The sequence below is a fragment of the Giraffa tippelskirchi genome, chromosome 12 (genome assembly GCF_054371585.1).
Source record: "Giraffa tippelskirchi isolate mGirTip1 chromosome 12, T2T-mGirTip1v1.2.pri, whole genome shotgun sequence".
Taxonomy (NCBI): Eukaryota; Metazoa; Chordata; class Mammalia; order Artiodactyla; family Giraffidae; genus Giraffa; species Giraffa tippelskirchi.
In genome coordinates, this window is record NC_137286.1 from 34,463,919 (window position 1) to 34,482,782 (window position 18,864).

Here is an 18,864-nt window from a genome sequence, read left to right on the forward strand (position 1 = left end):
GGAGGAGGGATCTATTGATACTACCAAATCAGAGCCCCAGAGATGATGGAACTCAATGTCCTTCCAAGGAAGTGTAAACTGAGGTCAGAGAGAGGCATTTGCCCAAGGTCACACAGCCCAAGAACGGGAGGCCATCCTGTGAGCCCTGTCCTCTCAGCATGACAGGTGTCCTCACCCTGTGCTCAGATCCGGACAGCTGCTTCCCTGATCCCTCCTCCCCCCCGCCCCGCAGTGCAGGGCGCCCAGCCTGCACCGCCCCACACCTCCAGCGTGCTCCTAGGCTTAGCCGCCAACAGGCACTGAGCGCCCCCTGGATGGCGCGGCCCGGCCCGACCGCCCGTCTCCTTGACTCACCCTCCAGCCCCGGAGGGCCAGGCTCAACCTCGGCGGACCGGGCGCCGCCCGCACGGCCCCGGCTGCACCACCGCCCCGGACTGTGCCGGCGCACGAGGCCGCCCTCCTCGGCGCCCCCGGGTGGGGCAGGTCGAGCCCGGTGCGCTATCCCTTTAAGCCTGGGCGAGATGAGAGCTGTCAGCGACAGCCGAGGCTAGCACGGGACGTCGCCGCCCTCCAGGCCGGAGCGCGGAGCCGCGGAGCGGGCGGAGAGCCGAGGGGGCGGTGGGGCCCGGGCGCCGCGGGTCCCCTCGCCGCCCACTGTGCGCCGGAACCCTGGGCCCGGCGAGTGGCGGGCGGCACCCCAGTGTAATGCCGAGAATGTGAGGGCAGCGCGGGCCAGTGGAGAGGAGGCGGCGGCGCGAGAGAGGGCGTCGGCAAGATAGACGGAGAGGCAGCCGGAGAGACGGAGGACCGGGATCCGGGAGGGTGCAGGTGGGAGAAGGGAGACGAGATAGAAGGAGAGGCAGCGACAGAAAAGAGGGAAAGAAAGGAGCGGGAGAGCACGCGGCTGCGGGCGGCGGCGCAGGCGAGGAGCAGGGAGCCCGCGCCTTGGGTGGGAGCGCCAGAAGCCAGAGTCGGGCGCCGGGGCCGGGGATCAGGCGGAGAGCACGGCCGCGGTCGGGCCGGGAGGGTGAAGGAGCAGGGACGCCCGAGGGGGCCCCTCTGGGAACACCGGAGGACCTAAGGCGGGGCCAGCCCGGTAGGACCGCAGGGCCACTCCGCAGGCTCCGCGGGCCGCGCTCCGAGGGCTCCCGGCGGGCCGGGGCCTTTGTGAGCGCCCCAGGAGGGCAAGAGTCGGGAGTGCGGAGCCGGTTGTGCGGCGGCGGGGGTGTGTGCGCGCCCAGGTGTACGCGTGTGTGCACGAGTGTGAGCGCCCAGGCAGTTGGGAGCGCGCGTTAGGGATTCTGCTGGCATCACAGTGTGGAGAACTGGAGGCAGGAGCGGGGCGCGCAGGGGAGCGCGGGGCCCTCCCGTGCACACGCACACGCACCGCGCGCGCGCACACACACATACACACACACACACATACACACACTCGCGCACACGCCCTCCCTGCCTCGCTCGTTGCCGCGGCCACCATCTCAGAGCCGAGCCCTGCGTAACGGGAAACCGAGCCGGAGCGGGAGCCAGAGAGGAGCCCAGCGGGGGAATGCGGCCCCGGAGCGGAGCTGCGCGCCGACTGCGCGCCCGGGACGGTGAGTGTGGCTGGGCAGGAGGGATGCTGCGGCGGGGCCGGGGCCGCGGGGGTGCAGGCCGGGGAGCTGGGGTGTCTGCCCGCCGGCAGCGCCGCGTGCGCGGCCTCTGATTGGGCGGGAGCCTCAGGGGCAGCGGGTGGGGGGTGGGGTGTTGGGTGCGCGCCCGTTGTGAGGGGGGTGCACGCGTGGAGCTGGAGGGGAGCGCGCTCAGCACCCCGGTTCGTGACCGCGCTCTCGCCCGCTGCGCGGCCCCGCCTAACCATCACCTGCCATCAGAACCCCGGCGACTTGGAGCAACTTTGAGTGTGGGGGCAGAGGATGGAGGCGCTTTAATGGTGGAACTCCAGCCTTTCTCGGAGAGAACGCGAGGGAGGAATGGGCCGCGTGCTGTGCCGCCCGGCGGGTCAAGGGGGAACATCGCCACCACTTGATCAGCGCAGCCGGCGGCTCTCGGGGACACGGGTTCAGCCCCGCGGAGCCGCTCTGGAGGTGCTCAGAGCGCTGGATTCCTGTGACCCCGCCAGGGTCAGATGGGACCGCGGGGCGACAGCTTCCTGGTCTCAGGGCCGCGAGGTCATCTTTGCAGCCAGTCTGAGGACGCGGGTTTGAGGTTTGGGAGGTGGGAGACGTGCCTCTGTGTGTGTGTGTCTCTGCTCCTTCTGCTCCGTGGGTCAGGCGGCCGGAAGAAGGGAACTGCCAGGAAAGTGCATCCCATCAGCCCTGGCCCCCCAGGAGCTCCCAAGAGCATAGGGATTGGAAGGGGAATCACTAGGCCCCCAGCCTGGTGCCACCCCGCCCCTCCCCCTCCCCTGCTTTTCTTGGAACCATGCTCCTGCCGCCTCACTCTGTGATGAGGTTGTGATTGTGCTGTGCCCCCATCCTCACCTCCATCTTCTTGAGTCTCCTCTGGCATTCCTGTCCTCTGCTAACACCTTCAGGAAGCTTACCAATTATCCCCCAGCCCCTCTGCCCCCAGTGCCAGTCGTGCCTCTTTAGTAGAAGATAGGATGGTTGGGTAGTCCAGGATGGTGCCCTGAGAGCTGCAGGAGGCCAGTGTCCCAGGAGGGAGAGGCCCAAGAAAGGGAAAGAGTTCAGGCTCCCTGCAGGCCCCTCCACTTGACTGAATTCTCCCTGCTTCCAAGCAGATTCTCCCTCCTCTAGGAAGCCTTCTCTGATTGCTTCCCGTCCTTCCTTTCAGGTTGGGATACTGGGATGGAGCAGCTGAGTTTCTCAGCCATCCTTGTCCATGTGCCTTCCTCCTGGCACTCAGAGTGTGAGCCCCTGGGGTCAGAAGTCTTGTTCTCAGCCTCGATACTGGGTGGAGGGTGGTGATTTGGGGCCAGTCTGTATCTCCCTGAGTCTAAGGGGTATGGTGATATCTACCAGTTTTCAGGCTTAGACCTATTTCCACTTTCACTGCCCCTCTGTGATCTCTCTGCTTCCTTGTGAGAAAGGAGGGGCCATGGGCACGTTTCCTCTCCGTTTCATAGGAGGATGTTGAGGCAGAGATGGAGCTAGGAGAATGGCAGTCAGTCCCTTGCACCATGAAGGTATCTTTTAATCCTGATTTTTGGTGAGGTGGGAGGGCGCAGGGAGGGCCCTCAAGCCCTCTTTATTGACCTGGCAGCATGGCTCTGGGGATCTGCTGCTGGAGGGTCTCCTTAGGGCAGCTCTCCTGTTGCTGTGACCAACACACTCTCCAGATGGACAGGGAAGTAGGCACAGCCGCTCTCATGCTGATTCTCCTGGTTTGATCCCAGCCCCATCTGGGCAAACTCCAGAGTCCACCTGGTCTCTGCTTGATGGTTTGCAAACCTATAATCCTCGGCACTGGGATGTCAGTGTCATTCTGGGGATCAGAGCGCCAGCCTGACATTCTAGGTCCTGTCGTTGTCCTCCTGCTTGGATCCTGGAACCCTTCCTACTATTCTAAGGTCTCTCCCGTGGCGTCCCTTTATGGGCCAAAGAGCTCACCCTCAGGTGAATGGGCTCCCCACACAGAGGTCTAAATGTGCATTGGGGGTGGGGATGGGGCCTGATGGCTCTGGGGACCACTTCCTTCCCAAGCAGCCCACCTGAGACACAGGTGGCTAGAGTAACTCTCAGTTCGACGGGTGTCTGTGCCCATTCTCCCCAGCCCAGTCCTGATGATACCCTGGACTCATCCCCAGGGCCACTCGGGCCCTTGAAGACCTCAGGTGGGGAGAGCTGTTGCCCAGAAGTGACCAAAGCTCATCTGGGGGTGGGAGTGGTGGGGGTGATGGGGTGATCTACTGGGTTCTGTGGAGGCTCCCTCAGCCGCTTTGCTGGCTTCACTCTGGGGCAGCCTCTCTCTGCCTCTGCCGCTTCCTTTCTGCCAGCTTGAGCTGACTCGGTCTTTCTTAGCTGTCATTCCCCCGCCCCCCGACCCCCTTGCCCTCCACCTCTTTGCACTTTGTCCCCCTGTGGCTCCCTGAGCTCTGGATGTTTGCTCCTGTGTGTTGACTTGACTGATGCTCTGGTTGGTACCCAAGTGGCTGGAACATGGCCAGCTGTCTGCTTGGCCCCTCCCCTGCCATCAAGACCTGCTTGAACCCTGCCCTGGTTCTTCGACCCCTACCCCCATCCTCTGTCCCCAACTGACTCCAGCAGGGTGAGCCCTCCATATGGGGCCTCAAGCCAAGGGGAGAGAGAGAACATGGTACCTCTTTGGCCCCTGATCTGGGGGTCAGGGGTGAAAGCCCCCGTCAGGTGCTCCCAGCCCCCACTGGCTGCCTCCTTTAGGAAGATGACCACTCCCTGCTCTAAACCTCCTGACTGGGAAGGAGTCCTGCTCAGCGTGGCCCCTTTAATTTCCCTATCCAGCCAGGCCCTGACCCTGCTGTGTTTGTGTTTTAAATTATAACAAACTCAGTGATAAGTGGGCTTCCCTGGTAGCTCAGCTGGTAAAGAATCCGCCTGCAATGCTAAAGACCCCAATTCGATTCCTGGTCAGGAAGATCCCTTGAAGAAGGGATAGGCTACCCACTCCAGTATTCTTGGGCTTCCTTCGTGGTTCAGACGGTAAAGAATCTACCTACAATGCGGGAGACCTGGGTTCGATCCCTGGGTTGGGAAGATCCCCTGGAGGAGGGCATGGCAACCCACTCCAGTATTCTTGCTTGGAGAATCCCTATGGACAGAGGAGCCTGGCAGGCTACAATCCACAAAGAGTCAGACACGACCGAGCGACTAAGCACACGGTGAGAAGTTGTTGATTGGGCTGGGCCTTGGGGTAACTTGAGGGGGTAAAGTTACCCCTGACCACTCAGGCCTCCTTTGTGGGAACTAGGGGCCACCCTAGCCAATCAGAATCTCTTTTGTGGGCTTCCAAGGCCTCAATATCTGCTCCCAGGAACGGTGTCTCGCTTGGCCTTGCTCTTCACTGCCTGGAACTGTCCACTTGGGGGTCACTCCATATTGGGGGCCTCTCTTGCTTTGAGGCCTGGGAGCTCATACTGAGGGTACTTATGACAAACTGACCCCATCCCTGGATGAGCTCTGAAAGGAGTCACAGACATGGACCCACACCCCTGGGTATACGGCAGGCCCCGAGAGGTAGTGGGGAGGGAGGGTGGCAACGGGTTGTTTCAGATGGACCCAGAAGGGCTGACCTGTTCGAATATTTCTGACACTTAGTGGATGCTCAGGAAATGTGCTGGATAAGTGAATGAGTGCAGGATACGACCAAGTGAGGGCTTTCCAGGCAGATGGCATAGTGTTAGCAAAGGCTTGGAGGTGGGAGACGCCAGGCACAGGGGGAACGTGTTTGCAGTGGAGTGGTTCCTGCAGGGGCACAGCAGGCACAGAGCAGGTTGGCACAAGACGGAGGAGGATCTTGAGTGCCCAGCTGAGGAGTGTGGGCTGATTTCGTATTCAGAGGTTGTAGGGGTGAAGTTCTGGAGGGACGCGATCAGATTTGCAATTTAAAACGCTCCCTCTGGTGGTCGTGGGAGTGGTTGGCCGGGAGCGCCAGAGGCAGGGCAGCCGTCCTAGAGCTGCTTTAGGAGTTCAGGCTGGTGATGGGGGCAAGAGCGGGGCCAGGCACCTTGCCAGCCTTCGCTGGGATGGCTAAGGGGCTGTGCGTGGTTCCTTTTCTGATGGAGGAAGAAGAAATTCAGGCTGGGTAGGGAGTCAGGTGGGGTGATGCAGGCCATCAGAGTGAGGCAGGGCCTCACCGTTCCCACCTCCTGGACATACAGAGTCCACAGGCATCCTGGTGTCAATAAATGAGTCTTTATTACTGGCCCTTCCCCTGTGCGCACTTGAGTAAGTCCCTGAAGTTTCTCGGGCCTCAGTTTTTATGTTCATAAAATGGATAAGACAAACTTATCCATTCACTCCTGGGGACCTGGAATGAATTTGGGTGGAAGTCAGTGACCTGGGAAGTGGAATGCAAGGGGAAGCGGTAGAGGGCTGGTCAGCATCGCTATTTGACAGAGGAAGAGTTGGAGGCCTAGAGAGGGGCAGTGACTCACACAAGATCATAAAGCAAGTTGGGGGCAGGGGCTCCAGCCGGGGGTTTTCCTGGTGCCCAGGGCCTCAGGGCCTTTGCAGAGGGCCTCCTCAGGCACTTGCTTTAACCGTCCAGCTGTCAGGGAGAGTATGGGGCCATACGGCCACATCAGGGGAGGAGCCCTCCACCCAGGAGGGATAGCGGCTGCCACTCTGGCCTTCTGGATCTATGAGGGCACTGCCCACCCCCAGGGTCAGGGCGGGAGGAAGCCAAAGTAGAACCTCAGTGTCCAGGTTGGTTTGGACATGGAGGCTGGGCCTTGGCAGGTGGCCCAGTCTCAGCACCCATCTGCCAGGGTAGCCGGACAGGCAGCTCCATGCCCAGGACTGATCCAATTAACTCAGGACCAGCTGTGCCAGACACACCATCCCCATTCCCCATGCCACTCCTCTGGCCCTGCTGGTCCACAGGCCATGGGATGGCACAGCGCCTCTGATGTCAGGGTCTCAGGTTTGAATGGAGTGTATGTGTGTGACACGCAGCTCAGGTGTGACACACAGCCTTACCCTGATCACTGATTCTATAGTTTTGAGATTTTGAAGTATGGAAATGGGTGCCCCAAATCAGTCTGGTGTGATTAAAAGGGCTTGCCTTGGGCATGGGAGCCATCTGGAACTGAGTCTGAATTCTGTCTCAGCCGCTTCTGAGCTGGATGGGCTCAGGCAAATCACTTTTCTGGCCTCAGTTTCCTCATCTCTTATGTGAGAATGATAACCTACCTTCTCGGGGTGTCATTAGCATACTTTGAAATAATACATATAAAGCATGCACTAGCTTTATACACTGAAGAATCTCAGTAAGTGTCAGTCATGTTTTGCCCTCTGCTGGGAGAGAGAAGTGAATTCTGTTGGAGTTTCAGTCTCTAGGGTGAAGTAAAGAGGAGTCTTATTTTTCAGGAAAAAAATTTGCTTTATAATTTTATGTGGTGCGTGCATACTCAGTCGTGTCCAACTCTTTGTGACCCCATGGACTGTGGCCCACCAGGCTCCTCTGCCCATGGAATTTTCCAGGCAAGAATACTGGAGTGGGATGCCATTTCAGAGGCTCTTCTTGACCTAGGCATCAAACCCATGTCTCCTGCATATCCTACATTGGCAAGCAGGTTCTTTACCACTAATGCCACCCAGGAAGCCCAATTTATAATTTTATAAGTTTTTATACTCCATCCCTCATTTAGTCCCCATGGCTTGCTGTAAAGTAAGCAGAGAGCACCGTCCCATTTCACAGGTGAAGAAAACTGCAAGTGAGTCTCCAGAGTCACACAGTGAGTTGGCCTTGATCCTGTCTTTGGACTCTTGGTCCAGGACTCTTGCTGCCTTGATATGGGTCCCAAACTTCGGGGGAGTGGAGGCTGGGGAGAAGTGGTCTCTCTTCAACAAAGTCTGTCTAGACCAAGCTTGGAGATTCTACAGAGTCTCTGCCTAGCCCTGTCTCTGATACAGGTGCAGGGACAGGCTGCTATGGTGACAGACAGCTAATCCCAGCTGGGGTTACTGTGGGGGATGCTCAGTGAGGCAGTGATTGGGGCATTTCTCCAATGAAATGTCTGTCCAACATGGGGTAGGGGCGGGAAGGGTGTGTGTGTGTGTGTGTCAGGGAGCATGGAGGGGGGAGCCTTTACCTCCTGGGGACCCTCAGACCCTGCCCGGGCAAGCAGGTCTCAGCCTTCAGGGCTCTCTTCTGGGGAAAACACTGGGCTTCCCCAGCTGTGTGACCTTGGCCAGGTCACTGTGTGTCCCTCTTTGAGCCTCAGCGTCCCTCTTTGTAAGTGGAAGACAATCCCCTCCCTGCCTGCCTCCCAAGGCTGTGTTTGGGACTCTACCGTAAATACATGTTTGATACAAACATCATCTGCCACAGCTGCAAGTCCAGGCGTCCCCCGTCCTACATCTGCAGGTCCTGTGATCGCTCAGCGGTTCTCTTGTTGGGTGCTTCCTCTGGGCCCAGCTGTGCTGGCTGCTCTGGGGACAGAGATGAGTAAGACTAGCGTCCGCCCTCGTGGGAAGGAACCTGGCAGGAACTGTGGACTCCGTGGCATTTAACGGTCCTTCCAAACACATGCTGGTTGTCACGCTCCCACTCAGCATCCTCCAAGGGCTCCCTGTTCACTCAGACTGGCGTCTGGACCCCTCAGTGTTTTGCAGAGTCTGATTCTCCCCACACCCAGCCATCTCATTCCATAGTCCTCTGTGCAGTTAGGCTCCAGCCCAATGCCACTCACTCTCCTCCTCTCACATGCTGTGGCTTTCCTTCCTCCAGGGATTTGCTCTGCTGACCCCTCCGCCTGAGTCCTTCCTCCATCTCTGCCCGTAGATCCCACCAGCTTTTCAATACTCAGCCCAAATGCTGTGTTTAGAAACCCCTCCTGGTCCCCCTAGCTGGCAGCAGCTTCTCCTTCCTCAGAACTCAGAGCAGTGTATCTGCTTTACGTTTTGCAAACACTTGCTGTGCACTTACTGTATGTGAGGCCTACTGTGTGCAAGGCCTGCAATATGTGGCAGTTGGTATCTCCTTATGGCCTGGGAATGCCTTGGTGGCAAGGACTGGGCTTATTGATCCTGGGTACCTGGCAGATCCAGGGACCTGGGACCAGATGGACTGACCAGGGCATGTGGCCCATCCCTCAGAGCCTCTGTGGCCACTGCCTCTTCCTCCTCCTCTTTGAGTTTGGAGATTCCGTCTGGGCCCAGAACATGTGTTTGAGAAGCTCCGAGTTACTGGCTGCTTTTCTGCTGAGATGCTCACTACAGATGAGGCCTTCTCTCCCCCTGGAGGCTCCGCCAGGCCAGGGCGGGGACGCCCAGTCACTGGCCACACATAACTCTCCCCGATGAATTGCATGGCATCCAGCAATTAGCAATTGATTATTTGGGGTACTGATAACTCTTCCATTATCGATCGGCGGAGGTGGGCCTGGCCAACGTTAGTGTGGGTCAGCTGGGCCTGGCTGGGAGATTGCGATCACGGTCATTTATTCCTGACCAGGATGCTCGTAAATAGGAACAAGAGAAAGGGAGGTGCTGGCGATCCTCTCTTAGATTCGCACTGCCAGGGTTGGGGTAGAGAGATAGGGATGGGGTGAAGGGGAGCTTTTGCTCACTCTCACCTCCCTTTGTTCCCACCTTCCGTGTTCTGCTTCCTGTCTCTCCTGGCCTGGGTCTCAGCTTTCCCATCTGTTAAGTGGGGATTTCAGTCTCTGTGGGGGTAACACTGCCTTTGAATGAGACGCCTAAGCAGTCCCTGACTTGTCATTATTTCTGGTTAATGGAGGTGGGGCAGGGGAGCAGCAACCTGAGGCTCAGAGAGGTAGTGGCCATATGAGGATGGAGCCAGTATCAAGATCTCTAATCCAGGGGCTTCCCTGGTGGTCCAGTGGTTAAGACTCTGAGCTCCCAATGCAGGAGGCCCGGGGTTCGATCCCTGGTCAGGGAACTAGATCCCACATGCCGCAACTAAGACCCAGAGCAGCCAAATAAATAAATAAAAATGAATATAAAAAAAAGATCTCTAATCGAGGGTCATTTTGCAGAAGGACAGGGAGGGAGTGGGTGGGAGGGAGGTCAGAAGAAAACAGTTGCTTCACTAAAGTGCTGTGTCTGGCTTCTGAATGTGCTCAGGCTTCTAAATGTGGAGCTAGGACTCAGTGGAATTTGTGCAAAAGCGATTTCTAGGGAAACCACATAAAGGAGATGGCAGGGGGCATGTTTAACCTACTTAAGAGACCCAGCTGCCTTTCAGGCCTGCCAGGAGCAGGAGGCATTATTTGTGGGGTTCTGGCTCATGTGACCAATGCGTTTTTTTTTTTTTTACTTTTTGTTAGGAACATTTTCAAAGGTACAGAAAGATAGAGGGAGTAGTGTAGCAAACTCCCATATACCCACTCACCTAGATTTAACAGTTGTTGACATTTTACCACATTTTGCTTTATCTCTTTCTTTCTGGAGTAGTTTAGAGTAAATTATAGACATCATGACATTTCACCCCTAAATATTTCAGCATCCATCTCCAAAAAATATAAGAAAATGCTTGTCTCACCTCAAGTGGTCACATAATTCATTTTATCCTTGAGAGGTGAGGATGCTTGAGAGATGCGGAGACTGAGGCCTGAGAGATGACCTGGCCTGTCCACAGTCACAGCGCAGAGGGAGAGGTGAGGAGGAGTGGGATCTAGGAGGCTGTCTACAGGTGTCAGCCTAGGATTGGCCGAGACTGTGGGGGTGAAGGGAGGCGGGAAGCGGCCTGGAGCTGGGCAGGTGGCTGGGGTAGGATGCTGCTAGGGTGGTTCCTCTGGCTCAGGCTGGTGGTTCCGCCTGGAAACAGGAAGTGAGTCTCCTTTAGGATAGCCGGGGCTCTTTTCCTTTTGTTTGCTATGGGGATTAATCAGGAACTGCAGCGCCAGGAAAATCTAAAACAACTTCTTGTTTATTGCTTAATTTAGGAGACTGTTATCAGGCTCTGGCCATGCAGGGCCAGGGGAGACTCTGCTGGCACAAGGCGTAGGGCTGCCCTCACCAGCCACTTTGGATGGCAGGAGGGAAGGCAAGGGGAGGGCTGCCAGGAGTTCAGGGGTGGTGCTTAGGAGCCTAGCCTGGATAGCTAGGGGCTTTGGGAGAACCGAGGGTGTGTGTGTGGGGGGTAGGGGGCTGAGCCTGAGATCTGGGCTGGGCTGAGTCTTTGGCAGCCTCAGGACAGAGATGAGAAGCAAGGCACGGAGGGGTGAGCTGGGGCAGGTGCAGAAAGGAGGGCGGGCTTTGGCTGCCTCTAGCCACATGGAGGAGCTGTCTTCACTCTCCCACCTGGGCCCAGTTTTCTCCTTGGGGAGGGAGGACGGGTGTCCTCTGCCAGCCTAGGGCAGGTGCAGGTCTCCCTGGGCTTCCTTGTCTCCTTGGGGTCAGGGTGATTCTGCCCTCCTGGCACCCACACATGCTTTTTCTGCCCGTAGTGCCCTTGGTGACTTGTGAGCCCCTCTTGATTCTTTGAGGGTCACAGGGGTCACAGATATGGAATTGGAGAACATTGGAACTAGACGGCAGCCTCAGAGATGATCTCATTCTTTTAGGCTTAGATAGGGAAACTGAGGCACAGGGAGTGACCAACCCCATCTCAAGTGTCACATTGAAAAGCATTGCAAATACAATGCTTTTGTACTTGCAGTGGTCCAGTGGCTGAGACTCGGAGCTCCCAATGCAGGGGGCCCGGGTTTAATCCCTGGTCAGGGAACTAGATCCTACACCTTACAACTAAAGATCTTGCATGCTGCAACGAAGATAGGAGATTCTGCATGCCGCAACTAAAACCTGATGCTGTCAAATAAATAAATAAATAAATATAAAAATAAATGTTAAAAAAAAGAAAAACATTGCAGAGCCTTGGCAATAAGTCAGGAGTCTGGTTTCTCAATCCCAGAATCCCCTCCTCCTGCGCCTTGTGGGCTTGTGGTTCAGACAGACCAGTGCTCCCTCTGGTTCAAAGGGGCAGAGGTGAGCCCAGCTGGGGAAGGGCTGTCAGTCATCCTGGGGCCCGCCCCAGGTTCTTAGAACCTGCCCTGCCTTCTGCCACATGCACGCACGCATGCGCGCGTGCGTGCGCGCGCCACACACACACCCCTTGTTATTTACCAGTGGGGAGCGCGGGTGTGCACGTTGGGGAGAAGGCTTCAGCGGAGTGTCCTGAGGCTCAGCCATCCAGGGCTGAGACGGTCTCCCTGTGCTCCCATCTCGCCCCCACAACGAGGAGAACCCTGGTTTGTGCCACACTTACTGTTGGGATTATTTCTTGAGGACAGAAGTAGGAGTAGTGAGCAGGAGAGTCCCCTGGGAGGAAGGCAATTGGAGGGAGAGCAAGAGACAAAGGTCAAAACACCTTCTGATTCCTCGTCCACAGCCCTGCGGCACTGCCAGACCCTACAACAAGCCTGTGTATTCTCTGCAGTTGGGGCTGGAGAGGAAAACACCCAGCCTCCCCCAAGGGGCTGGATGGGGGCTGTGGACCTGGAGCGTGTCACCACCTCTCCTGGGTGAAGTGAGGCAGAGAATGGACCTCTTCTGCTGTGAGAAGGGTAGGGAGGATTGGCTGTGGCCACTGGCCCATCTGTTGACTGGTCCTTCAGCTACCTGCTGGGTGGGCAGTGGGCTGGCAAAGGTCATAGGAAATAGGGCAGGTCCTTGTTGCCCCATCCCCAGGCCTTGCCTCTGCTCTCCCTGTGCTGGGGGGTAGGAATGGCACTGTGCCTAGAGTCCGAGGGGGCAGGTGGGATAGAACCAGCATAGGTCCCCATGCTGGCTGACTGCGTGCTGGTACCTCGGCAGGGCGCTGGAAGAGCTTAGTGCTCACTGCAGCAAAGTGGCCATTATGGGCACCATTTTACAGATGAAGAAACTGAGGCTCAGGGAGGTCACTTGGCTGGTCAGTGGTCGGTCTGGGATTTGAGACCAAAACTACCTAGCTTTGCTGGATCTCACTGTCTTTGAGTCCTGGTTTCTGCTCTGGGCTTTGCCACTAACTGCTGTTCTCTGGGTTCTGGGTCAAGCAGGACTGTGAGGATGGCTGAGGGCTGGGCCGCAGCCACAGGCTGAAGGGAAGGCTGAGCCTCTGGTCACCTCCTCCACCTGGCCAGGCAGGTTCTCAGGGCTCTGACTGAGGCTTCCCCCATCCCTAGGAAGGAGAAATCCTTCCTAAGCCAAGAAAGAGAGCGCTCCCTGGCTCTGTGTGGAGGGATCAGGCCGCCGTGTGTGTGCAAAGCCCATCAGTGCCTCCCGCCCTCTCTGCACCCAGCTGGTGTGTGCCTTCTGTGCCTTTATCAGGGAATGGCAAGGTGGCATGGGAGCCTGTGTGCATGGGCATGGGCCACTTGAGTCCTGGAGAGTCACCCTTGAGGAGTGAGTGTGAAGTAGCACAGAGGTGAGTTCACAGGCAGAGGCTTTACCCTCTGAGCCACCAGGGATTTTTTTTTTTTGAGGTGAGTTCACTGCACACCTGCTAGTCATAGTGGCAGATACTTTACATATATTATCTCATTTAACCCTAAAAACAACCCCATGAAATTTGTACTACTACTGTTCCCATTTAACAGATGAGAAAACTGAGGTTTAGCGAGATCGAGGGACATGGGAAGGTCACACAGTTAGTGGAGGGGTTGGCATTCAAACCCAGGAACATCTGCTTCTAGTGGACGCTGTGTCATTTGTGTGCCTCACGAGGGGAGTCTATGCTGCAACTAGGAAGGAGGAAGTTAGAATTCAGGAAGATGCTGCTGGTGGCTGCTCTGTATTTGGAGGCAAGAGGCCAAGGGTCAAGTGAAGGGTTTAGGCGGGGAAGGGGCTGTTCAGTGGGAGAGGCATTTCTGGAAGTCTAGTGTGCAGCCTAGAGCTGTGTGTCCTTGGCTCGGTCATCTGCTCTGGGGCTGCACCCTCAAACCTGCTTTACCTCCTGCCAAGGGGAGGCATGCACACTCCTTATACTCCCTTCTCAGGGTAAGGCCTGGAGGTGGGACCGAGCGAGGCTTCTCAGAAAACAGTCAGGGCTGTGTGCCCTGTTTGGAGCATCTGGGGATGAGTCTGGAGAGGGGCCTGGCTGGGCACGCCTCGAATGCCAGCCTGGAGGGTTGATGTTCTCCAGATTTTGAGCAGAGCCAGGACTGAAGATTGGAGGGGTGGATCTCTGATGGCTGGGGGATGGTTGGTGGCTGTGGGTCCTGCCTGGTGGGGGAGGGGTGAGAGAGCCGGGGCATCTGGGTCTTCTCCCCTCCTTGTCTCAAGCCTCCATCAGTGCAGGAGGGGCTGGGAGGTGGCTTTCCTTTTCTCTGTTCTTTATCCTCCCTTTTCCTGCCTCCAGAATGAGGAGTAGGAGTTGGTGTGGGGCGGGGGGGTGGGTCTCTGGCCCCTCCCAGGCCCCTCCCTTGGAGGCTGTAAATATTTTATCTCCACCATCTCTGCTACTGGAAATTGCTGCTTTTAACACGTCCCCTTCCCTGCATCCCCCCACTGCCGTTTTGCTCGGTACAAATGAATGCTGGAGAAATTCTGTGTGGGGAGCTCACTCTGTCTCTTCTGCTCGTGCCCAGAGTCCCCTCCAAAAACTCTAATTGCTTTTAAGCTGTGATAGTTGGCAAAAGCAATTTTCTTTACATTATGGAGAAAGGGGGAAAAATCCACTACATTCTCATCTTCCTTTTTTTTTTTTTTTTTTCTTTTTTACTCTAACCTTACATTTTGAATTCCTCCTCACTGCTGCTAAGGTTTCAGGGGAGAAACAGAGTAGAAAGAGATGTGGGCAGGGAGGCAAAACCCCTCAGGCAGGGCATTTTGCCTCTCTGAGCCTCAGTTTCTCTGTTTACAAGGTGGTCCTATGTCTATTCATTCAATAGACCTTCCCTGAGCACATCCTCTGGAAGAGCTTGAGGGCAAGGACATCTCTGTCTTTGCTGCTGCATCCCCAGCACCCAGCTCAGAGTCTGACACCCAGTAGGTGCTCTGTTAAGACCAGCTGACTGGATCAGTGGGTCTCTGTGAGCCAGGAACTTGGCCAAGCACTAGGAATGCGCTGGATGGATCAGACGCAGCCCCTGGCCACCAGGGCTCAATGAATGGAGGGGAGCTGCCACACACACATAATGACAGTATTACTGAGCTGTAGAAGGTGGATACGGGATGCTTAGAAGCACAGAGCAGGACCGGCCAGGGGAGTCGGAAAAAGTTGCACAGGGGAGAACTTAGGCTTCATCTTGAAGAAGGAGTAGGAGTTTGACAGGTGAACCGGAGTTGAGGAGGAGGGAGTTTCAGACTGGAAATAGCATGTGCAAAGACCAGGGGTGGTCAGTGCTGGAGCTGAGAGTGGGGTCAGGCCAGGGAGGCCTTGGGGCTGCCCAGATGGGCCTGAATTACCTGGGAAAGCTTTGCATGGAGGTGGGGAGTTTGAGCTTACGTGATGGGGGCCTCTGGAAGGTTCTGAGCAGAGGACATGTGGGAATGATCCTCCACCCCTTCTCCAGGCTCCACACAGGTGGTAGTAGAGGGGGAGGGATGCTGGTTGGGAGGCTGATCCTTGGTGAGTTTGTGGGCGAAGGGAGGCTGGAGTGTGTGTCTGAGACAGAAAAGGCAGGGGATGGGAGTGGGGTGAAGGGTAGGGGGGTCCAAATCCTGGTGCTTGTGCTGTGGTGAGAGGCAGTCATGGCCTCTCCTGGACCCTTGGGTGGGGGTCCCCCAGTATAGCTGGGGAGGCAGGGGTCCAGTTCATAGGCCTCTGTGCCACGGTCAGTCAGGCTTGCTTTGCTTTCGGTTCCTCAAGGTGTATGGCCCTTTACAGTGTATAAAGCCTACTTACCTCTGACCCCTCAGGAGATCTTGGAAAGTGTCTCCTGAGGTGGGCAGAGCAGGGGGCTGTTCCCCACAGCCAGGGAGAGGCCAGGTTTGTCCCTGGGTCTCCAGGCAGGTAGACACGGGGTGGAGATCTGAACCTAGGTCTCAGGGCCCTTCGCCTGCTGCCCGCACCACCTCTGTCATGCCCCTAGCCCTCTCCCCTCCTCTCCTCCCCAGCCCCGTGCTCCTTCCCTGTTTGCACAGCATGTGGGGCTTTTCAAAAGCATTAATGATAGAAAGTAAATTGGAATCGGAGAGGAATCATCGCCGGGCATTCTCGGAGGGCTGCCTCTGCCCTCGCGTCTCTCAGCCATATTGAAGCCGGCAGCCAGACCAGAATATGAATGAGTCCAGGCTGGCACTGCTCTTAATCTGTCGGGGAGCCCTCCCTGGCCAGACGGCACTCACTGATGGCAATGAGGCCTCGGAGGCTGCTGGGCTTCTCAGACCAGGACTGATTTCTCTGGGATGGAGTCATAGTCCATGGCTGTGGAGGCACAAGTCCACTTTGAGTCCCCCTTGAGTCCCCTGCAGGGGTCACAGCTCTGAGGCCAGCCTGGGGTGGGATCCAGCATCTCTGCGCAGGCCAAGGGGACCTGTGTGAAACTTCCAGTGGCTCCTAGGGTCTGGATTCCTCATCTGGATATTCGAGGCCTGCTGTGAGAACTAGGCTTCTCCGGTGGCTCAGCGGTAAAGAATCCACCTGTAGTGCAGGAGACACAAGAGACGTAGGTTCGATCCCTGGGTCAAGAAGATCCCCTGAAAGAGGGCATGGCAACCCACTCCAGTATTCTTGCCTGGAGAATCCCCATGGACAGAGGAACCTGGTGGGCTGCAGTCCATGGGGTTGCAAAGAGTCGGACAAGACTGAAGTGACTGAGAACACACACACGCTGAGAGAACTTGAACCTTTTTGTCCTGTCTCTAGGAAACCTTCCTTGGTCACTGCCAAGCCTCATACTGAGTTTTCTATATTCAAGCTTCTTATGGCCCCTGGAGCAAGTGTATAAACATAGTGCCTAAAGGGGATAGGCAGGTAATGAGCGGGACAGGCTGGGGATGAAGCAATGGGTAGAGGTGGAGACTGTGGCAGTGTGGCTGCGCGTTCGGGAGCCCGGCCGTGGGCGCTTTCACACCCAGTTCTGCTGAGTAGCCTCTGCTCCACAGCCACACTTGTCACGCCCTAGCTTGCAGGGAACTCCATGAGGGCGGGCCCAAGCCTCTGCCTCTGCAGCCCATCTCCCCACAGACACTGGCATGGGCTGGGCACCCAGGCAAGTTCCCCAGAAGTTTCAGAGGCTCGAGGGCCTGGGAAATCACTCAGAGCAACCTTCTCATTTAGAGATGGGGAAACTGAGGCCCAGACCTGGGGGCACAGGTGGTGGAAAGGGCTCTTGTCATGCTCTAAGCAGCCTGTTGTTCTGCTGATCCTCACAACAGGAGTTTTTGCACCTGTCTTATTTATTTATTTTTAAAATAATAGCTGCTTTATTTTATTTGTTTATTTATTTTCGGTGGTACTGGGTCTTCATGGCTGCATGCGGGCTTTCTCTAGTAGCAGTGAGCAGGCTTCTCATTGCGGTGGCTTCTCTTGTCGTGGTTCGTGGGCTCTAGAGCTCAGGCTTCAGTAGTTGTGGCGCATGGGCTTAGTTGCCTTGTGACATGTGGCATCTTCCCAGAAAAAGGGATGAAACCGGTGTCTCCTACATTGGCAGGCAGATCCTTAACCAGTGGACCGACCACCAGGGAAGTCCTGTACCTCTGTTTTAGAGAGGAGGAAACAGAGACTTGGGGTGTCTGGATCCAGGGGCCCTGCAGGCCTGCATGTGACTCAGTGTGTTGGGTCCCCAGTGCCAGCTGCCTCTTTCTGGCAGGAGTAGGGTCCTGAGATGGGCACTGAGTCCCCTGAGGGGGGTGAGCTGCATTTGTGCCCAGAGTAAACCCAGCCAGGGGCGGGAGGCCTGGGATCCTGGCCCCGATCTGCCACCAACTCCCTGTGTGACCCAGGACAGAGGGCGCCTCGGTTTCCCCATGTCAGTCTGAGAGCGGGCCCTAGAGAGATCAGAGACAGTTCAGGGGGCTCTGCTGAGCTCATATGCCCCAGCCTGCCAGCCCTACTCAGGGCTTCTGTACAGCCCCTAGGTTCCCTCGACTCCAGTCCAGGACTGTAATGAAACCTCTTCTTCCTCTCCTTTCTGGGGTCACTGTTGCGACACTCAAGAAGGGCTTGGGCTCTGCAGACCTAGTTAGCAGTGTAGGGCAGCCGGGGCAGCCTGCCCCCTATCCCAGGAGGGAGGAGGGGCTCAGGCCAGCAACAGGTGGGAAGACTCCCAAATGCAGGAGTGTATACCCAGTTCTGTTTCCCAGGAGGTGCTGGTGGTAAAGAACCTGCCTGCCAATGCAGGAGACATAAGAAATGTGGGTTCGATCCCTGGGTCAAGAAGATCCCTTGGAGGAGGGCATGGCAACCCACTCCGGTATTCTTGCCTGGAGAATCCCATGGACAGAAGAGCCTGGAGGGCTACAGTCCATGGGGTCGCATAGAGTCAGACACGACTGAAGTGACACAGCATGGCATAGCACACTCAGTGCTAAGCCCGAGCCTCACCCTTGCATGGCCTGGGCCTTCCTTTCATGTGCTCAGAATGGACTCCCAGGGTCTACCTTGTATAGCCTGGTGGGTAAGATGGGTGCACAGAGGCCCAGAGAGTCTGAAAGTAAGGCTCAGGGTCACCACTCACTCACCCTGACCTCTGTCCCCGTCGGCCGATGCTCCCCTCCTGCCAGGGCAGCCTTGTTCACCTTGGACAACTCTCATCCCTGCTCGAACCAGCATCTACACCCTGGGACTCTTGGAGGGGGTGGTGTCCTGCTTGGGGCCTGGAGCTGCAGAACCTGCCCTAGCCCCTGCCCTTTAAACCGTGCTGCCCCGCCAGCCATGGATGGACAGGCGGACATCGAGCCCGTGAGACCTCTGTCCTCCGGAGGCCCAGGCTTGCTCCTTTCCTGCTTGATGGTTCTGAATCTTTTTGGTCTGTGGGCCGCTTGGGGATTCTGATGAAAGCCATGGCCCCAGACCTGAAACAGACATGTTCTCCCTGCCCCACACCATGTGTGTAAACTCACATCGAGTTTCGTGCAATTTCTGTGCTCACAGACCTTCTAAATTCCCCATCTCTGGGGACTCTGGTGAGGATCTCTGCTGTCATCGATTCCCAGGGGACATGGCTAATGTGACCTGTCATGTTGCCCTAGGATGGGAAGCCAGGTATCTGAGTCCCAGGCCATGCTCTTTCTGCTCCACCCTGTGCCTGCCTGGGGGCTGAGCATTGTGATAACCCTCTCATTCTTCCCACAAACTTTGGTCCTTGACATCTCCTCT

At 56.7% G+C, this 18,864-nt stretch overlaps 1 protein-coding gene across 3 annotated transcripts in view; it reads left to right on the forward strand.

The window, feature by feature from the left end:
* Nucleotides 1–347: 347 nt before the first annotated feature.
* Nucleotides 348–18,864, forward strand: part of LINGO1 (leucine rich repeat and Ig domain containing 1) — a 215,501-nt gene continuing 196,984 nt past the window's right edge. Inside the window, exon 1 of one of the 3 annotated variants that reach the window (XM_081549521.1) lies at nucleotides 348–1,592. The gene's annotated coding sequence lies outside the window, so the exon portion shown is untranslated. Of the gene's footprint in view, nucleotides 1,593–11,720; nucleotides 11,870–18,864 lie in introns of those variants that run through there. The other 2 variants (XM_081549523.1, XM_081549522.1) reach the window with 2 other exon arrangements.